General features: G+C 43.9%; 1 protein-coding gene across 1 annotated transcript in view; it reads right to left on the bottom strand.

The window, feature by feature from the left end:
• LOC133349243 (visinin-like protein 1) overlaps window positions 1-15,000 on the bottom strand; it is a 42,894-nt gene extending 27,894 nt beyond the window's left edge. Inside the window, exons 1-2 of the mRNA XM_061562569.1 lie at window positions 14,919-15,000; window positions 14,549-14,656 (exon numbers count right to left, since the gene is read on the bottom strand). The gene's annotated coding sequence lies outside the window, so the exon portion shown is untranslated. The remainder of the gene's footprint in view (window positions 1-14,548; window positions 14,657-14,918) is intronic.
• Between the last annotated feature and the right edge of the window lie 230 nt (window positions 15,001-15,230).

Here is a 15,230-nt window from a genome sequence, read left to right as displayed (position 1 = left end):
CTAAACGCGTGTTTCTAAATGTGGAGGAAAAAACCGGAGGACTTGGAGAAAATTCCACGTGACCATGGGGAGAACATGCAAGCTCCAAATATACAGACGTGAGAGTCGGGGTCGAACCTACGACTCCCTGTATACCAGGCGAGGTAGTTAACATCTCGTCACCACAGTACCCCAAACATACCCAACAAGAAACACGTGCACGCACATTCACACGCGTGTAATAATACATGCCAATTATTTTCCAGGATAAACCTGACTGAGTCTCAAGACTGGCCTTCAGAAGTGGCCCTGCAATGGCATGTCGTGTGTGAGAGAAAACCCACCACGGGAAACGAGGGGCGACGCTCAGCATTGCCATCTCATGGCCACACCTTGCAGCCCCATGCCGACAACACCTGGAAAGTCCTGAGGAGTGGTCACCCATTCAAGTACTCAACAGGGCTCAATGCTGTTTTACTTCACAAGATCCAATGAGATTTACGCGCATAGCAGCATGATTTTGGTTTTATTCGCGTTTCCGTCTCACCGAATTGAACACAATTAAAAACTACACGCGCATGTGCAAACAGTCGGTGATGATGGCAGTGCCAAAGAAAAACACAATTTATCTACCAAATTAAGATAAGACAGCTTCAAATATGGCGAGGATTAACAATGCGCAGCGGGGACACACATGCCAATCTTAAATGTCATGTCCATTAATAAGCCTGGGCTCACAGCTCTCATTGTGCCTCAATGTCTCATTTGAAAGATAAAATCTGTTTTGTGCAAATCGTGTTTTACTCTAGGGGCATGTGATGCATCCTGTACAATGCTCCCTAATTGCTCTTCGCTTGCTCGCTTATTTCTTTATGGTGGTTACAGCGACTTTGGGTACAAATGTTTCCCCCCCCCCCCCCCGTATATCGCCACACACACGCACGCACAGAGGATATTAATATACGTCACACACACGCACGACAACAGACGGAATTGTAATGCTCATGCAAGGTGGCAGCGATGATCTTGCAAAGCGTGTACTCTCCTTCTGCGGATCAAGCAGCTTTCGATGCGATATTCTCATGACATTTTTACTTCATGTAAATGTCATTTTTCGCAGTGAGATGAAAGGAAAGATTAAATATGAAAGAGGCGGTAACCAATAAATTGTTTTTTTACTGTAAAAAAAATATTTTTTAGAAATATGAAATATTTCTCCCCTTCTTTCACGGCATTTCTGGAAAACGTTGTTTTGGAAAGGCACTCAAACGTTAACATGCATTGCCTTCCTCTGTAACGCTTAACTGTGCGTGCGTGTGTAATTGTATACATGTTTGATAATTATCACAACCGTCAATGAGAAACAGGGAACATCGGCACGAGCGTACCAACTTCTGCGGCGGGGGTGCATTTCACTCTGCGCTCACGACGGCTTTCTTGCAAGGCTCGTGCCTTGGGTTTGGTGGTACATGTTGTTTATGTCGTTTATTGTGAAATTCCGGTCACAGTTCCTATGATCACTGTTACATTGCTTATGGCTTTATTTTGGTGATTTCGAAAAGTTTTTTGGTTTGGCCATGTCTGTTTGTTGTATTACGTAGTTAGAATGATGGCTTTAATCTAAGTTGTCTTGTGGTTGTTGTTGTTGTTTAACTTCCATCCCACTGGGATTTCTGCACAGCGTTGGTGTACGGTGCTTTTTTTTCTGGGATACTGCAGTTTTTTCCTGGATTTTTCTGTTTGCGCATAGTCACTTTAAGATGTTTTCTTGTTCATGTTTTTTTGTTTGTTGCGGTTGCACCCGATTCAAGAGCCGTTTGGCTCACAGGGCTATACCTAATAAATGAAACTGAAACTGAAAACCGTCGTTCGTTTGGGGGCGAGCGTACACGGCGATGCACGCAGCATCCTCGTCCCCGTGTGCTTGTTATAGAATATTGCCATGGTACGCGCGGGGCATCGGGCCATGGTTTTTAAATCTTTTATATTAAGTTCGCTTGCTTGCTTAGGACCGTGCACATCTTTCGGTCGTTTTTTAACCCACTTCCCGTGATCCAATCGAGCTGACATTTTACACACAGACTCGTTGTGCGTGACAATTAATGTTCGTGAAATTTTTTTCTCCAAATTTTTACACTTTTTAGGACAAAAATATTATATTTAATTACCAATTGCTTAATGGTGCAATGCAATCATCTGACCCATAGGTGGCAGCCATCTCAAGCCAGAGGACGAGAGGATTCTAGCCGCCACGCATATAAAGGATTTATAGTGAAAAACTTTGTTTTTACGGGTTATACTTATTTGTGGATCGCATCGGTTGGGCACACTCCTAGGCGTGTTGGGTTGCGAGATATTCGGGATGTTGGCAGCGAACCTGTCTGCGTGGACCGTATGTTTGGGCTATCTTTTGGGCTCTCCAGTTTCTGCCCACATCCAAAACACTTCCGGCCACACGTGCCAGTGCAGGGGCCTCTTAAAAGTTTTGATACACGACATATTTTACCGGATAAAATGTTATTATAACATTCAGTATTTGTTATGGAGAGATGAAATCAGCTTGTATGCCGGTGCTAAGTGGATTACCGCATCCCAGGGCCACGAGCGACAGTTACATCGCAGGATCGTGAGTGATTGTAGTGGCTTAGGAGGCCTTCATCCAACAGTGGATCGACAATTGCTGCTGCTGATGATCCTACGCGTCATAAATACGGCACATGACGCATCAACTATTAAACATTAGGCCTTCCTCTGGAGTACAATACTGGTCTTATGACTCCCCTTGTGTCATCCGTGGGTCACACAAACCAAATTATCCATCCTGCCCTTGTTTATATCACAGGCAGAAACATCATCTTATTTGGCGATATCACAAATAAGATGAAGATGTTGGTGTTTTGATCACCGACCTCTGTAATTATGATAATGATGCATCGTCATCAGGGTCAACATTCTTCTCAAGAATTGATAATTTTTTGGTCTCATTTTGGCTGTCTCCTTCATGGGCCCTGCAGGATCGTGGCAGATGGTGGTGGCTTGGGGAGATCTTTCTTTCACTCGAGAAATGGATGATGAAGATGAGTGTTGCTGTCTTGTTTGCACCGCTTCTAATTTGTCCTGCCTCTTGTATTTTTTTAAAATAAAAAAAACTCTGTTTAATCCAGTAGCCTAAATAACTGCATGTAAAAACAGCCCATAATATGCATAAACCGTAAATGAGCAATTCTCAAGGGCATTGTTTGATGCGTGTAGCATAAGAATGAGAATCGATTTGAATCAGTGAATCATTACACGCCTGTTATCTGTGCATCCTTGCAGGGCATTCCAGAGGTACTGGGTATTCAGTCATTGTGAATTGGCTGGATGATTATCATTATTATTGATATTGTTTAAGTTCTGGACATTGGTTGTTACTGTTCCCTGTGTTCCTATCACCATATTGAGGAACTCCCCCCCCCACCCCCATCTGTGACAAAAAGCTTCATAGCTCATCGAATTCCTCCAGTCTAAATAAGAGATTCTGATTCTAAACTGAGCACTGTACTCAAATACTGCTGCTGCCCCATGATTCTTTTTATTAGCACAGGTTGTCAGGCACAGGCCCTGATATCCAAAATGCAAAGTGGTCAACAACAAACAACAAGATTGAAGGTGTAATAAATACAACTAATTTCTCTTCTTGGTTCTTTCAGTAAAGTCACGTAGAAGGGAAATAATAAAAGAATAAAAATAAAACATAATAAAAAAATGTTTTTCTTTCTCCGTGACTTTACCGAAAGAACCAAGAAGATGAATCTCTGCAGTCACGAAAGCTTTAAATCGAAAAATACAACTAATTTATTTGGTGATGCTGTATTGGTAGCGGTGGGTTCGACCCCGACCCTGACGCCTGCTGTGTATGTGGAGTTGGCATGTTGCCCCCGTGCTCGTGTGGATTCTTCTCCGGGTCTTCCGGGTTTCCCCTCCACATTTAGAATCATGCTTTTATAAGATTTGGCTGCTATAAATTTCCACGTGATGATAAGCGACTTAGTTGAGCTATGATTCGCGATAGCCAGATCGCTTCTGAAAAAGAGTTCAATGGGGCCTTACCTGGTAAAAAAAGTAGTACAATAGCAACCAACCCCTCACCCCCCTGAAAATATTGAATAATAAAACTGCCTTAAAAAGGAAAAGTGGATAAAATGTGATGTCATCAGAGGTCGCAAACGGGTTTTGATTCCTTACCCGTACCCGGCCGCACCAGGGTTGCAAACGGGTACCCGTACCCATACCCGGCCGTACCTGTACCCTACCCCCGTACCCGGCCGGGTACGGGTATCGGGTAACCGATTGCGACATCTGGGATGAAGCCATGTTGCAGGCGTGGGTGGGTTGATTCTAGGAACTTGAATTGTGAGAAGAAACAAGACGTTGGGAAATGAGTGACAAACAGTTACTCACCAGTGACTCACGGCCTACCCGTACCCGTACCCAGCCACACCAGGGTCGCAAACGGGTACCCGTACCCGGCCGGGTACGGGTAGCCGGGTATCGGGTAGGGTACGGGTATCGGGTACCCGGTTGCGACCTCTGGATGTCATGGATCAATGGCACCTCCTTGACTATCCTGTGACCTCTCTATTTGCTGACACGGCGATACGTGGCCTATTATAATAGTTCTGCTCAAAGCAGTGTTAGTCATGAATATGCAGAGGGATTTTTTGTTTGTTGCATAAGTTGCTATAGAAGTTCATAATCGAAAGTATTTTCATAAAACTTCCCAACAAACTGTATGCAACCTTTCAATGTATAGACAATTGTTGCTGGCATGAAGATATAAATGTTCAGTTGCAGGGATCAGTTGGCTATAGATTGGCATTCGTTCTACTGATTTTGTAGCAAAAGACCCATATGGAATCTTGTTTATCTAAGGCAAGCGTGGCTTGTGGGTAGGATATACATTTAATAGTTCTCACTGCACGTCCACTTTGGTTTCCGTAAAGGCACGTTCTTCATATTAGTGGCTTGAAAACGATCATCGTGAATGCTGTGTGTGTGTGCAGGGTGCGGGAATATAAATTGCACACATTTATTGGGATGCACGAGATTGTTTAAAAAAAAACGAAACCTTTGTCTTCTCTTAGTCTGGCACACCTCTTCATTAAGCTAGTTTATGCCCTTTTAGTTTAACAAAATATATCTATCAAATTTAATTTCAAACGTACTCTTGGCATCTCGTCCAAAATTATCTGTCCAAGATCACAACCAGATGTCAATGTGACTCGACCTGAAAATCATGTCATGGTTCTTTGCCCGATACCCTTCGTGCTGTATATACCACTGGGCTGTGTTCACTTCAGCCACGCAGATGGGTGTGTGTTGTTCCACCTGAGCCTATCTGGGTAACGAGGCTTGTCAATAATGGCCTCGATCAAATCAATCACTAAACCAATTAATATTTAAATTATGGCCATTGATCATGTATAGTCATTACCCAGCAGTATAAATGGGTACACCGTACCACAGATAATCAATCGGCTAGGCTCGTGTGGTGGGGTAAAGTGTGGGTATTCCCACATCTTCCAAGGCATCTGGCCAGTGTGGAAGAGTAGACCGAAATACCCTCGACGGCGGCTCTCTCGAGCTCCTTCTAGTGGAAGTTCTGATAGCTGTGGTATGTGCGAGCAAATGCAGAGCTGTACCTTTATATTTACATATAGGCACTGGCATTTGGGTTGTATCCATCAAATGTAACGCACACCAAAACCTATATTTATCCACCCGCGATTGAGTCAACTCAAGTCGACTAGTGCCCACTCAATGCTCGAACAGGCGACACCATATCTGTCATGTGGGTCACCTAGCTAGTCATCTCATGATCATATGTCGTATGTAGTTCTAGTACAGGATCTTTAAATCTAATTTTTGGCGGGCCACATGTATGTTGAACTTCTTTCACACCGTACGTAGCCAACAGTGCTAATCGGAGGTGCGGGGGAAGGACAACAAACTAAAGACAAAAAGCAGTTCTAAAGAAATGAGTTTTCTATCTATATTTAAAAGTGTCTAGGTCCAGTGGCTTCTTAATAATAAGATATACATGCGTTAATTGGCCACGGGACATTGTACATCACGTGCACAGATCTTATAGAGTGATGTCATAACGTCCGAACCAAAGGAGGGAACACGGCATGGAGTACATCTACTGCAGAAACGAAATGTTGAAATCAGCTTGTGCAGGAGAGAGATGGACTTTGGCTTCTGGGACCATGTGGGACGGTAACGGTATGAGGCCTTCCTCTACCAGTGGATAGACCATGTATGATAATGATGTAAAAGTAGTCATTCAGAATCTCCCTGGATTCAAGTGTCAGGCTTTGGATATTGGCCTTCATGAGCCATGTGATTGAAGCTACACTTTAAATAATGTAACCCCTGTTACGTGGTTTAATTGTAAAAAAATAAACTGCAAATAGACATATGAACATGTTCAATCCAAAAGTGCCCCAACGTAGTGTGTGTAAAATAATTAAAATGTGGCAATGCATTGTGGATATATAACATTGAAGCCTACATTTGCATATGCATGATTCACACCGCTGATGAACTTGCAAATGCACCTTACAGCCCATCCAGGCAGCTCATTAAATGTAGGAAAAGAGGTTGAGTGGCCTATCCTTATTTATTTGCAATTTATGACCTACATTAACCTCCCAGGTGCATCCCTTTGATGTGCACTGCATTCTGAGATCTCTGAATTTATTACATCTTGCATTGACGTCAGTGTGCTGTCACGGCTCTCAAGACGACCCTCAATGAGTTTGTGGGGTTTTTTTGGCCAAGGAAATGTCAACGAGAATTGGTGCCGTGGCAAGGACAGAAGTTTGTAACGAAAGAACTTTGCTATCGCAATTGCTTTTCGAGAACATTTTCAACAAATTATTTTTCTTCGTTTAAAAAGAAAAACGTGTCCTTCAAGAGCAATATGCCAGCTTTACGTGTCGAACAATCTTCTCCATTGCCATGTAAAGTACATGAGATTCCTCCGTGTGGTATGTTGATAGTCTCTGCCTGGCTTTCAACAAATGCACAAAAAAGCAACTCCTATAAATTATGTTTTACACTCAATTTTCCCTTGCTTGGCTCCGAGGTACCCACCCATCTGCACCAACGATTTTATAGCATAGTTTATGGGAGGTGGTAAGCCAGATCTTTAACGAATGTCAGACTCAGGCCAGTGATGTTACTCACAGCTCACTTATTAATGGGTCGTGCAACTCTGTGATTATTATGGTTCCGCGAGATGAAAATTCGTTGTATTTGGATGCCAGTGGCACAATTTTGATATAATTGGCGATTTATTTTTAAACGCCCACATTATTAAAATATAAAGCGAGGAATTGCAAAGCAGGTGGATGCCCTCAGGCAATAATTTACCTCAAACCCTTGAATTTGTTCACATTTGTGATTCCCTGATGGTAGGACTTGACATTCAAGGAGTGGTAAAAATACCACGTGGTCTGGCCTACGGTCTGAGATAGCATTCACCTCAACACACATGAATAAAAATGCAAAATAAATCATGAATCATAATGATCTCCTACCCGATTACATAACGGACATTCAGTTGTATTCAACAAATGACTTTCAGATAATAACATTTGATGATAATGATATCCATCATGATTTTTGGAGTTATATTGGTTCTTGTCATTATTGTTAGTATTAACTGGCAATCATAATATAAATTGTCCACCATTTTACATGGTGTTTGTGTCACAGAACATCTGAAAACACCTCGCAAGAATATATAGTATTCCACACGTATCAGTCCCTATGAATCTCTGGTCACAGGGGCCTCTGTTGATAAACGTGCAATACATCTCAATTTCTCTGACCGGGTGAAATAAGGGACAGTGATTGATTTTCATTCCAGTTGCATTTTCTGCACTTTAAACAAACAAGACCGATCGCTGAAAAGCACCACTTTGTATAGAGAATAATACATAAAAACACAGGGGTGTCTGCTGGGAATTTTATTTTTACATCAATAATTCCAAGCACCAACGTAATTTAAGATTGCTGCCACATCACAGGGCTCGATCAAATGCGAGTTTGGGGGGATTAAGCGGTTGTGGTGACCGGTGTTCCGAGGGAGAGACAGACAAAGGTGGGATGCTAGATGCTGTCTTTAACACTAAATAACAAAGGGAGAGGGGGGGTCTCTCACCCAGTGCTAAAATTAGCCGAGTCTCAGCAGTTGCCCTCTCAGCTACCATCACGAATTGGAATTCTCAGAGGTTGGGTAAATGTAGTGTCAAAACAACGGCAGCGGCTGCTGGCGGCGGGACGTTGATGATGAATTGAACAAGCCGTGTTGGGAGGCACGGGGAACACACGTGCATTTGGATCAATGTCAGCGCGGAGAGCGACACACCAACCTACACTGCCCGCCATAACGACTCGGCGGTAATTTAGCGAGTTCGCCCACCATGCGTGAGGCGCCAATACGCATGAATATTTCACCAAAACCCCTCAATTCTCTGGCTAATGAATCGCTGGCTGTTTAAATATTAGTGAAGTAGTGTTCCTGAATATACTAAAAGGCGTCATCTGGTCAAACACCATATGAGACTAGGCTCTAAAGAAAGCTGTCTCTGGTGTGGACCAATCAGTTTCAAAGACAATGCATACATTATCAGAGTATTGTTTTTTTTGCATTTGACTGCAAGTATTGTGGTTAATGTAAGCATGATTCCTTGCAAAAGGTGTCAGTTTTGTTGCCAGAAAAAAGGGGAAAAACCCTATTAGTATATTTTGGTACTGGCAAAGGAGGTCCCATGATGAATATTTCACCAACACCCCTCAGTTCTCTGGCTAATGAATCGCTGGCTGTTTAAATATTAGTGAAGTAGTGTTCCTGAACTCAAGCGATCAATGCGCGGGGCTTATTAGCAGTGGCTGACCAAAACCAGTGGGGACAAGTCTCTAATATGACATCTTTGTCATAAACTGCATGATCATATTGCAGTTTATAATGCCCTTCAAACTTCCTGACACATGCCTCACAATGCAATAAGCGCTTTTTGACCCTCTACAAAATGGTATCAATTTTATGACCCTGACGGGATGATGGGCTGAGTCGACCCCTTGACCTGGACTCGAATGTATGACCTGATTTTGAGAGATGGTGATGGTTTGGGGAGGCCTAGATCTAGCAGTGGATAAACCATGGCTGGTGATGATCGTGATGATTGTGCTCCTGGTCACACATATTCATAAAAAAACACGGAATGCCGTACCGCACACAACACAGAACTCCTCGTTTATACTTTGCATTTCTTTAAATTCATATTTTTTTTTCTTCCAAACGCCAATTCTCACAGTGTTTGACCCTGCCACGTGCCAGGAATCCGTTGGTTGCCATCACACGTCGCTAACGCTTTCTATCCGCTGACATAATATCTGCCCATCTTCACCTTTATATTTTGAATACAATTGATAAAAATTCAGGTTGTTCTGCATTAGTGTTGGTCGTTTCAAGTTTCAAGCTTATTTTGTTTTACCAGGTGAGATCTCAAGACACCAGGATAGTCTCATTTGCAAGAGTGAGCTTCGCCTCCAAAATGACAGGGGCAAAAAGCAAATAAAACACAACAATTAAACAAATAGAAATCAGTACAAACAAACAATGGTATCACATGAGAAATCTAAAATTCTGCACAAACATGAATCAATGTCAAATAATACATTCTCAGTGCGGACAGATTATTCTTTAGATGTTCACAGCAGCAATGACAAATCAATCTACATATTAATTATACGAATATAGGGTGACGATTGGACCAATTATGTAAACGGACAAGGATATGCGTGAAATGCAATTGCAAGCGATGTTATTGAAGAAAATCGACAGTTGTAGGAGTTCGTAGGCGAGCAACAGAATCCATCCTTCAGCAGCAAGTCAATGCTGTCGCAGCCACATGGGCAGCACGTTCTATAGCGCTGGAAACCGGCTGCTACAAATTGTTTGGTTCTTTCGGTAAAGCCACGTAGATAAAAAAAAAAAGTGAATAAAAATAAAAAAAAAATAAAAAAACACTAATATAGACTGTAGCCTGGTTCTTAATCGGAGTGAGTGTACTGGCAATCTATAATATGGACTGTAGCCTGGTTATTAAGTTTGGTGAGTGTACTGGCAGTCTATAATGTAGACTGTAGCAATGGTTAAGCTGCAATGGTTATCGGCCGCTACAAACACAGGGACTGCAGCTGCTGCACCCGGCTTTAATACACTCTGGCTACGAACAATGGTGCATCTGTGTTCGTGTGCGTATTTGTATCTATAAATATGTACGTGGTGTGAAATATTAATAAGGAAGTGCGTTTATAGCGTGTTGAGCATGCAGGGTTAATGCTGATCGGCCATAAATACACAAACCTTGGTTTGACTCCCAGTCTAACACATTAGCAGCAATCCATATTAATCACTCGCCCTTGTATGGGCTTCCCCTAGGTGGACTCAGCCTAAAATTAGCATTGATGCCAGTCATGGAGAGAAATTGGCAACTGGTTGTGTTGCTGGCCCCACCACACCAGCCTCTCTTCACTGGCATTTGCAAGAATAAAAGAGCTCGCCAAGAAACTGACAAAGGGGCGTGTCTTTATAGATGCGCATGAAGGTACGTGTGTGTGTGTAATAGTGTGCTCGCTGACATCACTTGGCCCAACAGTCTATTGCAGCTATACGGGGGAATTTTGTCTTTGTTTTTTGTAATAGTGTGGGGAGCGGTGGCGGAGTGGTTAGCGAACTTGCGCTACGAACCTGGTGACCTGTGTTCGTTCTAGATTGAAAGCTTTCGTGACTGCAAGGATTCATACTCTTAGGTTTTTTCGGTGACTTTACCGAAAAAACCTAAGAGTGTGAAACCTGTGTTCGATTCCCAGTCATGGTTAACGTCAGTGGTGATTATCTGATCTGGTCCTGGGCCTGCCCCAAGTTGACTCAAATTAATGCCTACTACGGTGTATAAACATCAGCACTGGAATGGTTCTGGCCACACCACCTGCTCATGTCCCGTGCTGGCATGCTTGAGTGCCGACTACCAGCACCTGCCACCACGGTTCGTAGGTCTATCTATATGTCTACATGGGGAAATCGTTGTCTGTGTGTGTGTGACATAAATCAATTGAGCCTGGACTGAGCATCCTGTCGGTTGACTCAGCCTCAAAATTAGTACCTGGCACTGGACAACAATCGCGTGGTGGTCCCACCTCGTCCTGCCAGTTCATCACTAGAGCTCTCACTAACGCCACTTGCTTCAATAGTGTATACACGCAGGATGAAAGGGAACACTCATTGTCTATGTGTGGCTAATGATATCGGAACTGGTCCTGGCCACCAGCTCCCCAACCTTCACCAACCCCCGCATTGACCAGTTTGGTGAAGTAAGGTCAAGCAACCCCCGCGTGCCCGAGGGGGCACGAAGGGCAGTGGATTGAAAGGGAGCTGTAAATTTTTCACGTGAGTGCGTTTACGAGTCAGTGTGCACGTCTGCGTGTGTGTGAACGCACAGCAAGCCCTTTGACAATCCACTGCTTCACGAGGTCTCGCCACGCAGTGTGGATTATGAGGAGCTATTTGACCATACGGTAACCAAGCTGGAAAGGCATGTATTTATAAATGCGCATGCCTATGTAGGTAGGTTTGTGTTTATAGGAATGGGCCATGGAAGTGTTTTACAGCCACTGCGTATAAGATTTAGTCATCCACTATGTATGCACGATTAGGTGTGTGTCTTTTATAAGTGCGTGCATATAATATATAGTACAGTATGTGTTCATTCATTGGTCTCTAGATTTTATAGATATTGGTCTTTATATATATGAGCATGTTTTTACACAGTTATCAGTAACCATTATACAAGGTACATGATTTAGGCTGATCACATTTATATGGAACGTATATGTTGAATATGTATGCAATCGTAAGTACACAAGTGTTGTATGAGTAAAGTTTAAAGTCGGTGCTTCACTGAATGTATAAAGTGCTAGGTGAATAAAAATACAGTCAAATTTCGATTTAAAGCTTTCGTGACTGCAGGGATTCATCTTCTTGGTTCTTTCGGTAAAGTCACGTAGAAGGGAAGTAATAAATAATAAAAATAAAACATAATAAAATAAATAATTCTCACGACGTTTCGGCTACAACGCAAGCAGCCGTCTTCAGGTGAAGAATGGTAGTGTCTCATTCTTCACCTGAAGACGGCTGCTTGCGTTGTAGCCGAAACGTCGTGAGAATTATTTTATTTTATTATGTTTTATTTTTATTATTTTATTACTTCCCTTCTACGTGACTTTACCGAAAGAACCAAGAAGAAAAATACAGTCGTTAAATCAATGTCACCACATTTTAATGAGTGGAAAGGAAGACTTTGCCATTTCATGAATACATCTAATTTAATATGCATGATACACGTTAGATGATACACGTGTGTGTTTTATTGTCTGGCTATGAATAATTGTGCTCTGGATATGCACAATGTTGGTAGATATTACACCTATGTGTTTATTATAGCCGTGCATGCGTTCGACATGTATAAGCCACGTGCGCCCGTGGCTAAATCACCCGGGATCTGCTCACGCGATTTTGGAAGCTAAGCAGGTATTTAGCCTTGATAGTGCCTGGATGGGTGCTCGCCATGCACAAACAGTTTGCCGTAGGGCTTGCAGGCTGGGCCGTACGTGGTGGGCAGTAGAGGGCAGTGCAGGGAAGCCCGTTGTTGCACAGTACTTCTATGCTTCTGCGTCTTTGCTCCCCCGCCTTTCACAAACCCGCACAAGCCAGCATGGTCATCGACTACGGTAAAACAAAAATCACCCTCGCGACCTGCACAGGCGTGGGGAGCGTCCTACATCGAGCAGTGGAGTGACAAAGGGCCAGTACAGGACTATATGAACACATGTACACGACACCGGTGGTCACGTTCAATTCCAGCTCACGGTAAAATAACCGTGGCGAATATTTGAGCGCGGTCGTCGGCCTTAACCTCGGTCGACTCGGCACCTGGTGCGGTGTGCAAGCATCAACACAGACGATACAAAGGCGGCCCGCGAGCGGTTTTGTCCATCCAACCCCTCGTGTGCCGTAGCCAACCTTAATAGGTGCTCGCAAACAGCACTTGGCCCAACATCCTGTTGTGACTGCAGGGAACATGTTTGTCTTTATGTGGTATTTCACACCCCACCCACCGCGTGCCCACCTGTTTAATGAGGCTTTATGCCACTACCAGCAGCAGCAGTTAACGCCACCGTCCTCACAGCCCTTTAAATGCAACGAGGCCCCCTTGCGTGCTCGCTTGTTAATAATTATCCCTGGATATTCCGTGGCATCACGGGAGGTTTCGCTCTCGTTATAAACTCCCAGTAATCGCCTTCGTTAAAGACCTCGCCTTGCCACCTTTTTTTTGTGTGCGCGCGGAACGCGGTGGATTTTTCGGGACATCGATGTGTGGACACTTCAGCTCACTGAAGCATTTGCCCACCCAGTGCCAGCGGTTGTCACTTAAATTTTTTTTTACCTCTGCTCGTCGAGCAGGGCATATTGCATACATCGCAACGCAACGCTGCAGCCTTAGGGGCGGAGGGGAAAGGCAACAACAACAACAACACAAATGTATATTTATATACATTTGAACACATGTACAAATGCACGCACGCACATACGTATGTACGCATATTGTAATAAACTGCAGATCACTGTCTAATAATGTATGTTCCATGTGAAGAGGGTATACGTGCATGATTGTTTTGTATACAAACGTATACATACATTGATTACACAATGTACATTAATAGATGAGCACAGTACGTGGTCATTTGTTGGGATTTTTTCCCCATCACACAAAACAATTATCGATGCAGTATCAGATACCCTGACATGTTCTCAATTGCCACCTTCTTCCCAGATCTCCCTCTCTTGAAAAATATATTCCAGAGGCTCTCATTCGGTTGTTAATCACAATTGTGATGAACACACTCCAGTGATACATATTGACGCTACTTCACATGCTATTTGCATATATTGCATGTTAAATGCTGAATGTATATACATGCATCTTACCTGCTCTTTTTGGGGTTTCTTCCAAAAAGAATACACCACGATTGATTTTTGCATTGAGTTATGATTGCGTCTAACATGCGCATTGGGTTGGTGAAGCGGTGGTGCGGCGGTGAGCGCCATTGCGATGAGAGTCCCGCAAGCCGAGTTGGATTCCCGTCCATGACATTACAAGCGAGTGCGATGTCATCTGGCCACCACCTCCTTCAACTCAACCCGGCACTGACCAGCGTGGTGCAATATGGTCAAACAAGCCTCACTGTCATTATTCACCAGTGGATTGGCAAAGGGCCGTTAATTCGAATTATATCACGCATTGGGTTCATGGATTTATACGAATAGTGCATACACGTTGTGCAATCAGCATGCTGGAATACGTGCATAGTTGTGCATATTTACTCCTGTCGGAGCGCGCTGCTTATACAGCAGCACGCGGTGCGTGATGTAAACATGTAGTTTGTAACTTACCGGTCTTGTTGATTGCGCCGCGGTGTCTTCTTCCCACGGGTATGATTGGCGATGGGAGCCGAGTTGTTCAGCAGTCGGGAGTGGCACGATCACCCAGCGCCGGCTCGCCTGCAGCAAGTCGATGCCCTCTCCCACGCAAGGATTGAGAGTCAGCGACGCGCGAGAGGGTGAGCTTGCGAGGAAATTTATAGAAAATTAAATGATATCAAATTGAGTGAAAGCTCTCTCCGGTAGCGATAATTGCTGCTGATGTAGTTTTTTTGTTTTTGTTTGAAGTGCACTTGAAAGGTGCAGAGAGACACGGAGCATTAACGAGGCAGTGAAGAGATGCGCGGGATGGGACACAGAAAGAGACGGCGCAAATTTCTACCTTGGGCACTTCTGGTTGGTTGGTGGTGGTACGCGCGCACGCGTTTCACATTCAAGCTAAAGGCACTCCCACACCTCGCCAGCTCCACCAGTCTCTCTCCCTCTCTCGCCTCTCTGCACATAACCCAAAGGCAGGAGGAGGGAAGGAGGGAGGGGAAGGGAGAGGGCACTTTAGCGCAGCCCAGCGGCTTACGTCACGCCCCGGGACGGCACGAAAAAAAAACAACGGATAGGGGAGAGGCTGGTGAGGAGGGGATTTTTTTTTAGTGGCTGCAGTTTTCATTGTGCACTGCAGCACCTCCTCCTCCTGCTT

The sequence above is a fragment of the Lethenteron reissneri genome, chromosome 29 (genome assembly GCF_015708825.2).
Source record: "Lethenteron reissneri isolate LAM-NWPU_2019-01 chromosome 29, ASM1570882v1, whole genome shotgun sequence".
Taxonomy (NCBI): Eukaryota; Metazoa; Chordata; class Hyperoartia; order Petromyzontiformes; family Petromyzontidae; genus Lethenteron; species Lethenteron reissneri.
Note: the sequence above shows the minus strand (reverse complement) of the source record. Positions and strands in the feature narration are given on the sequence as shown.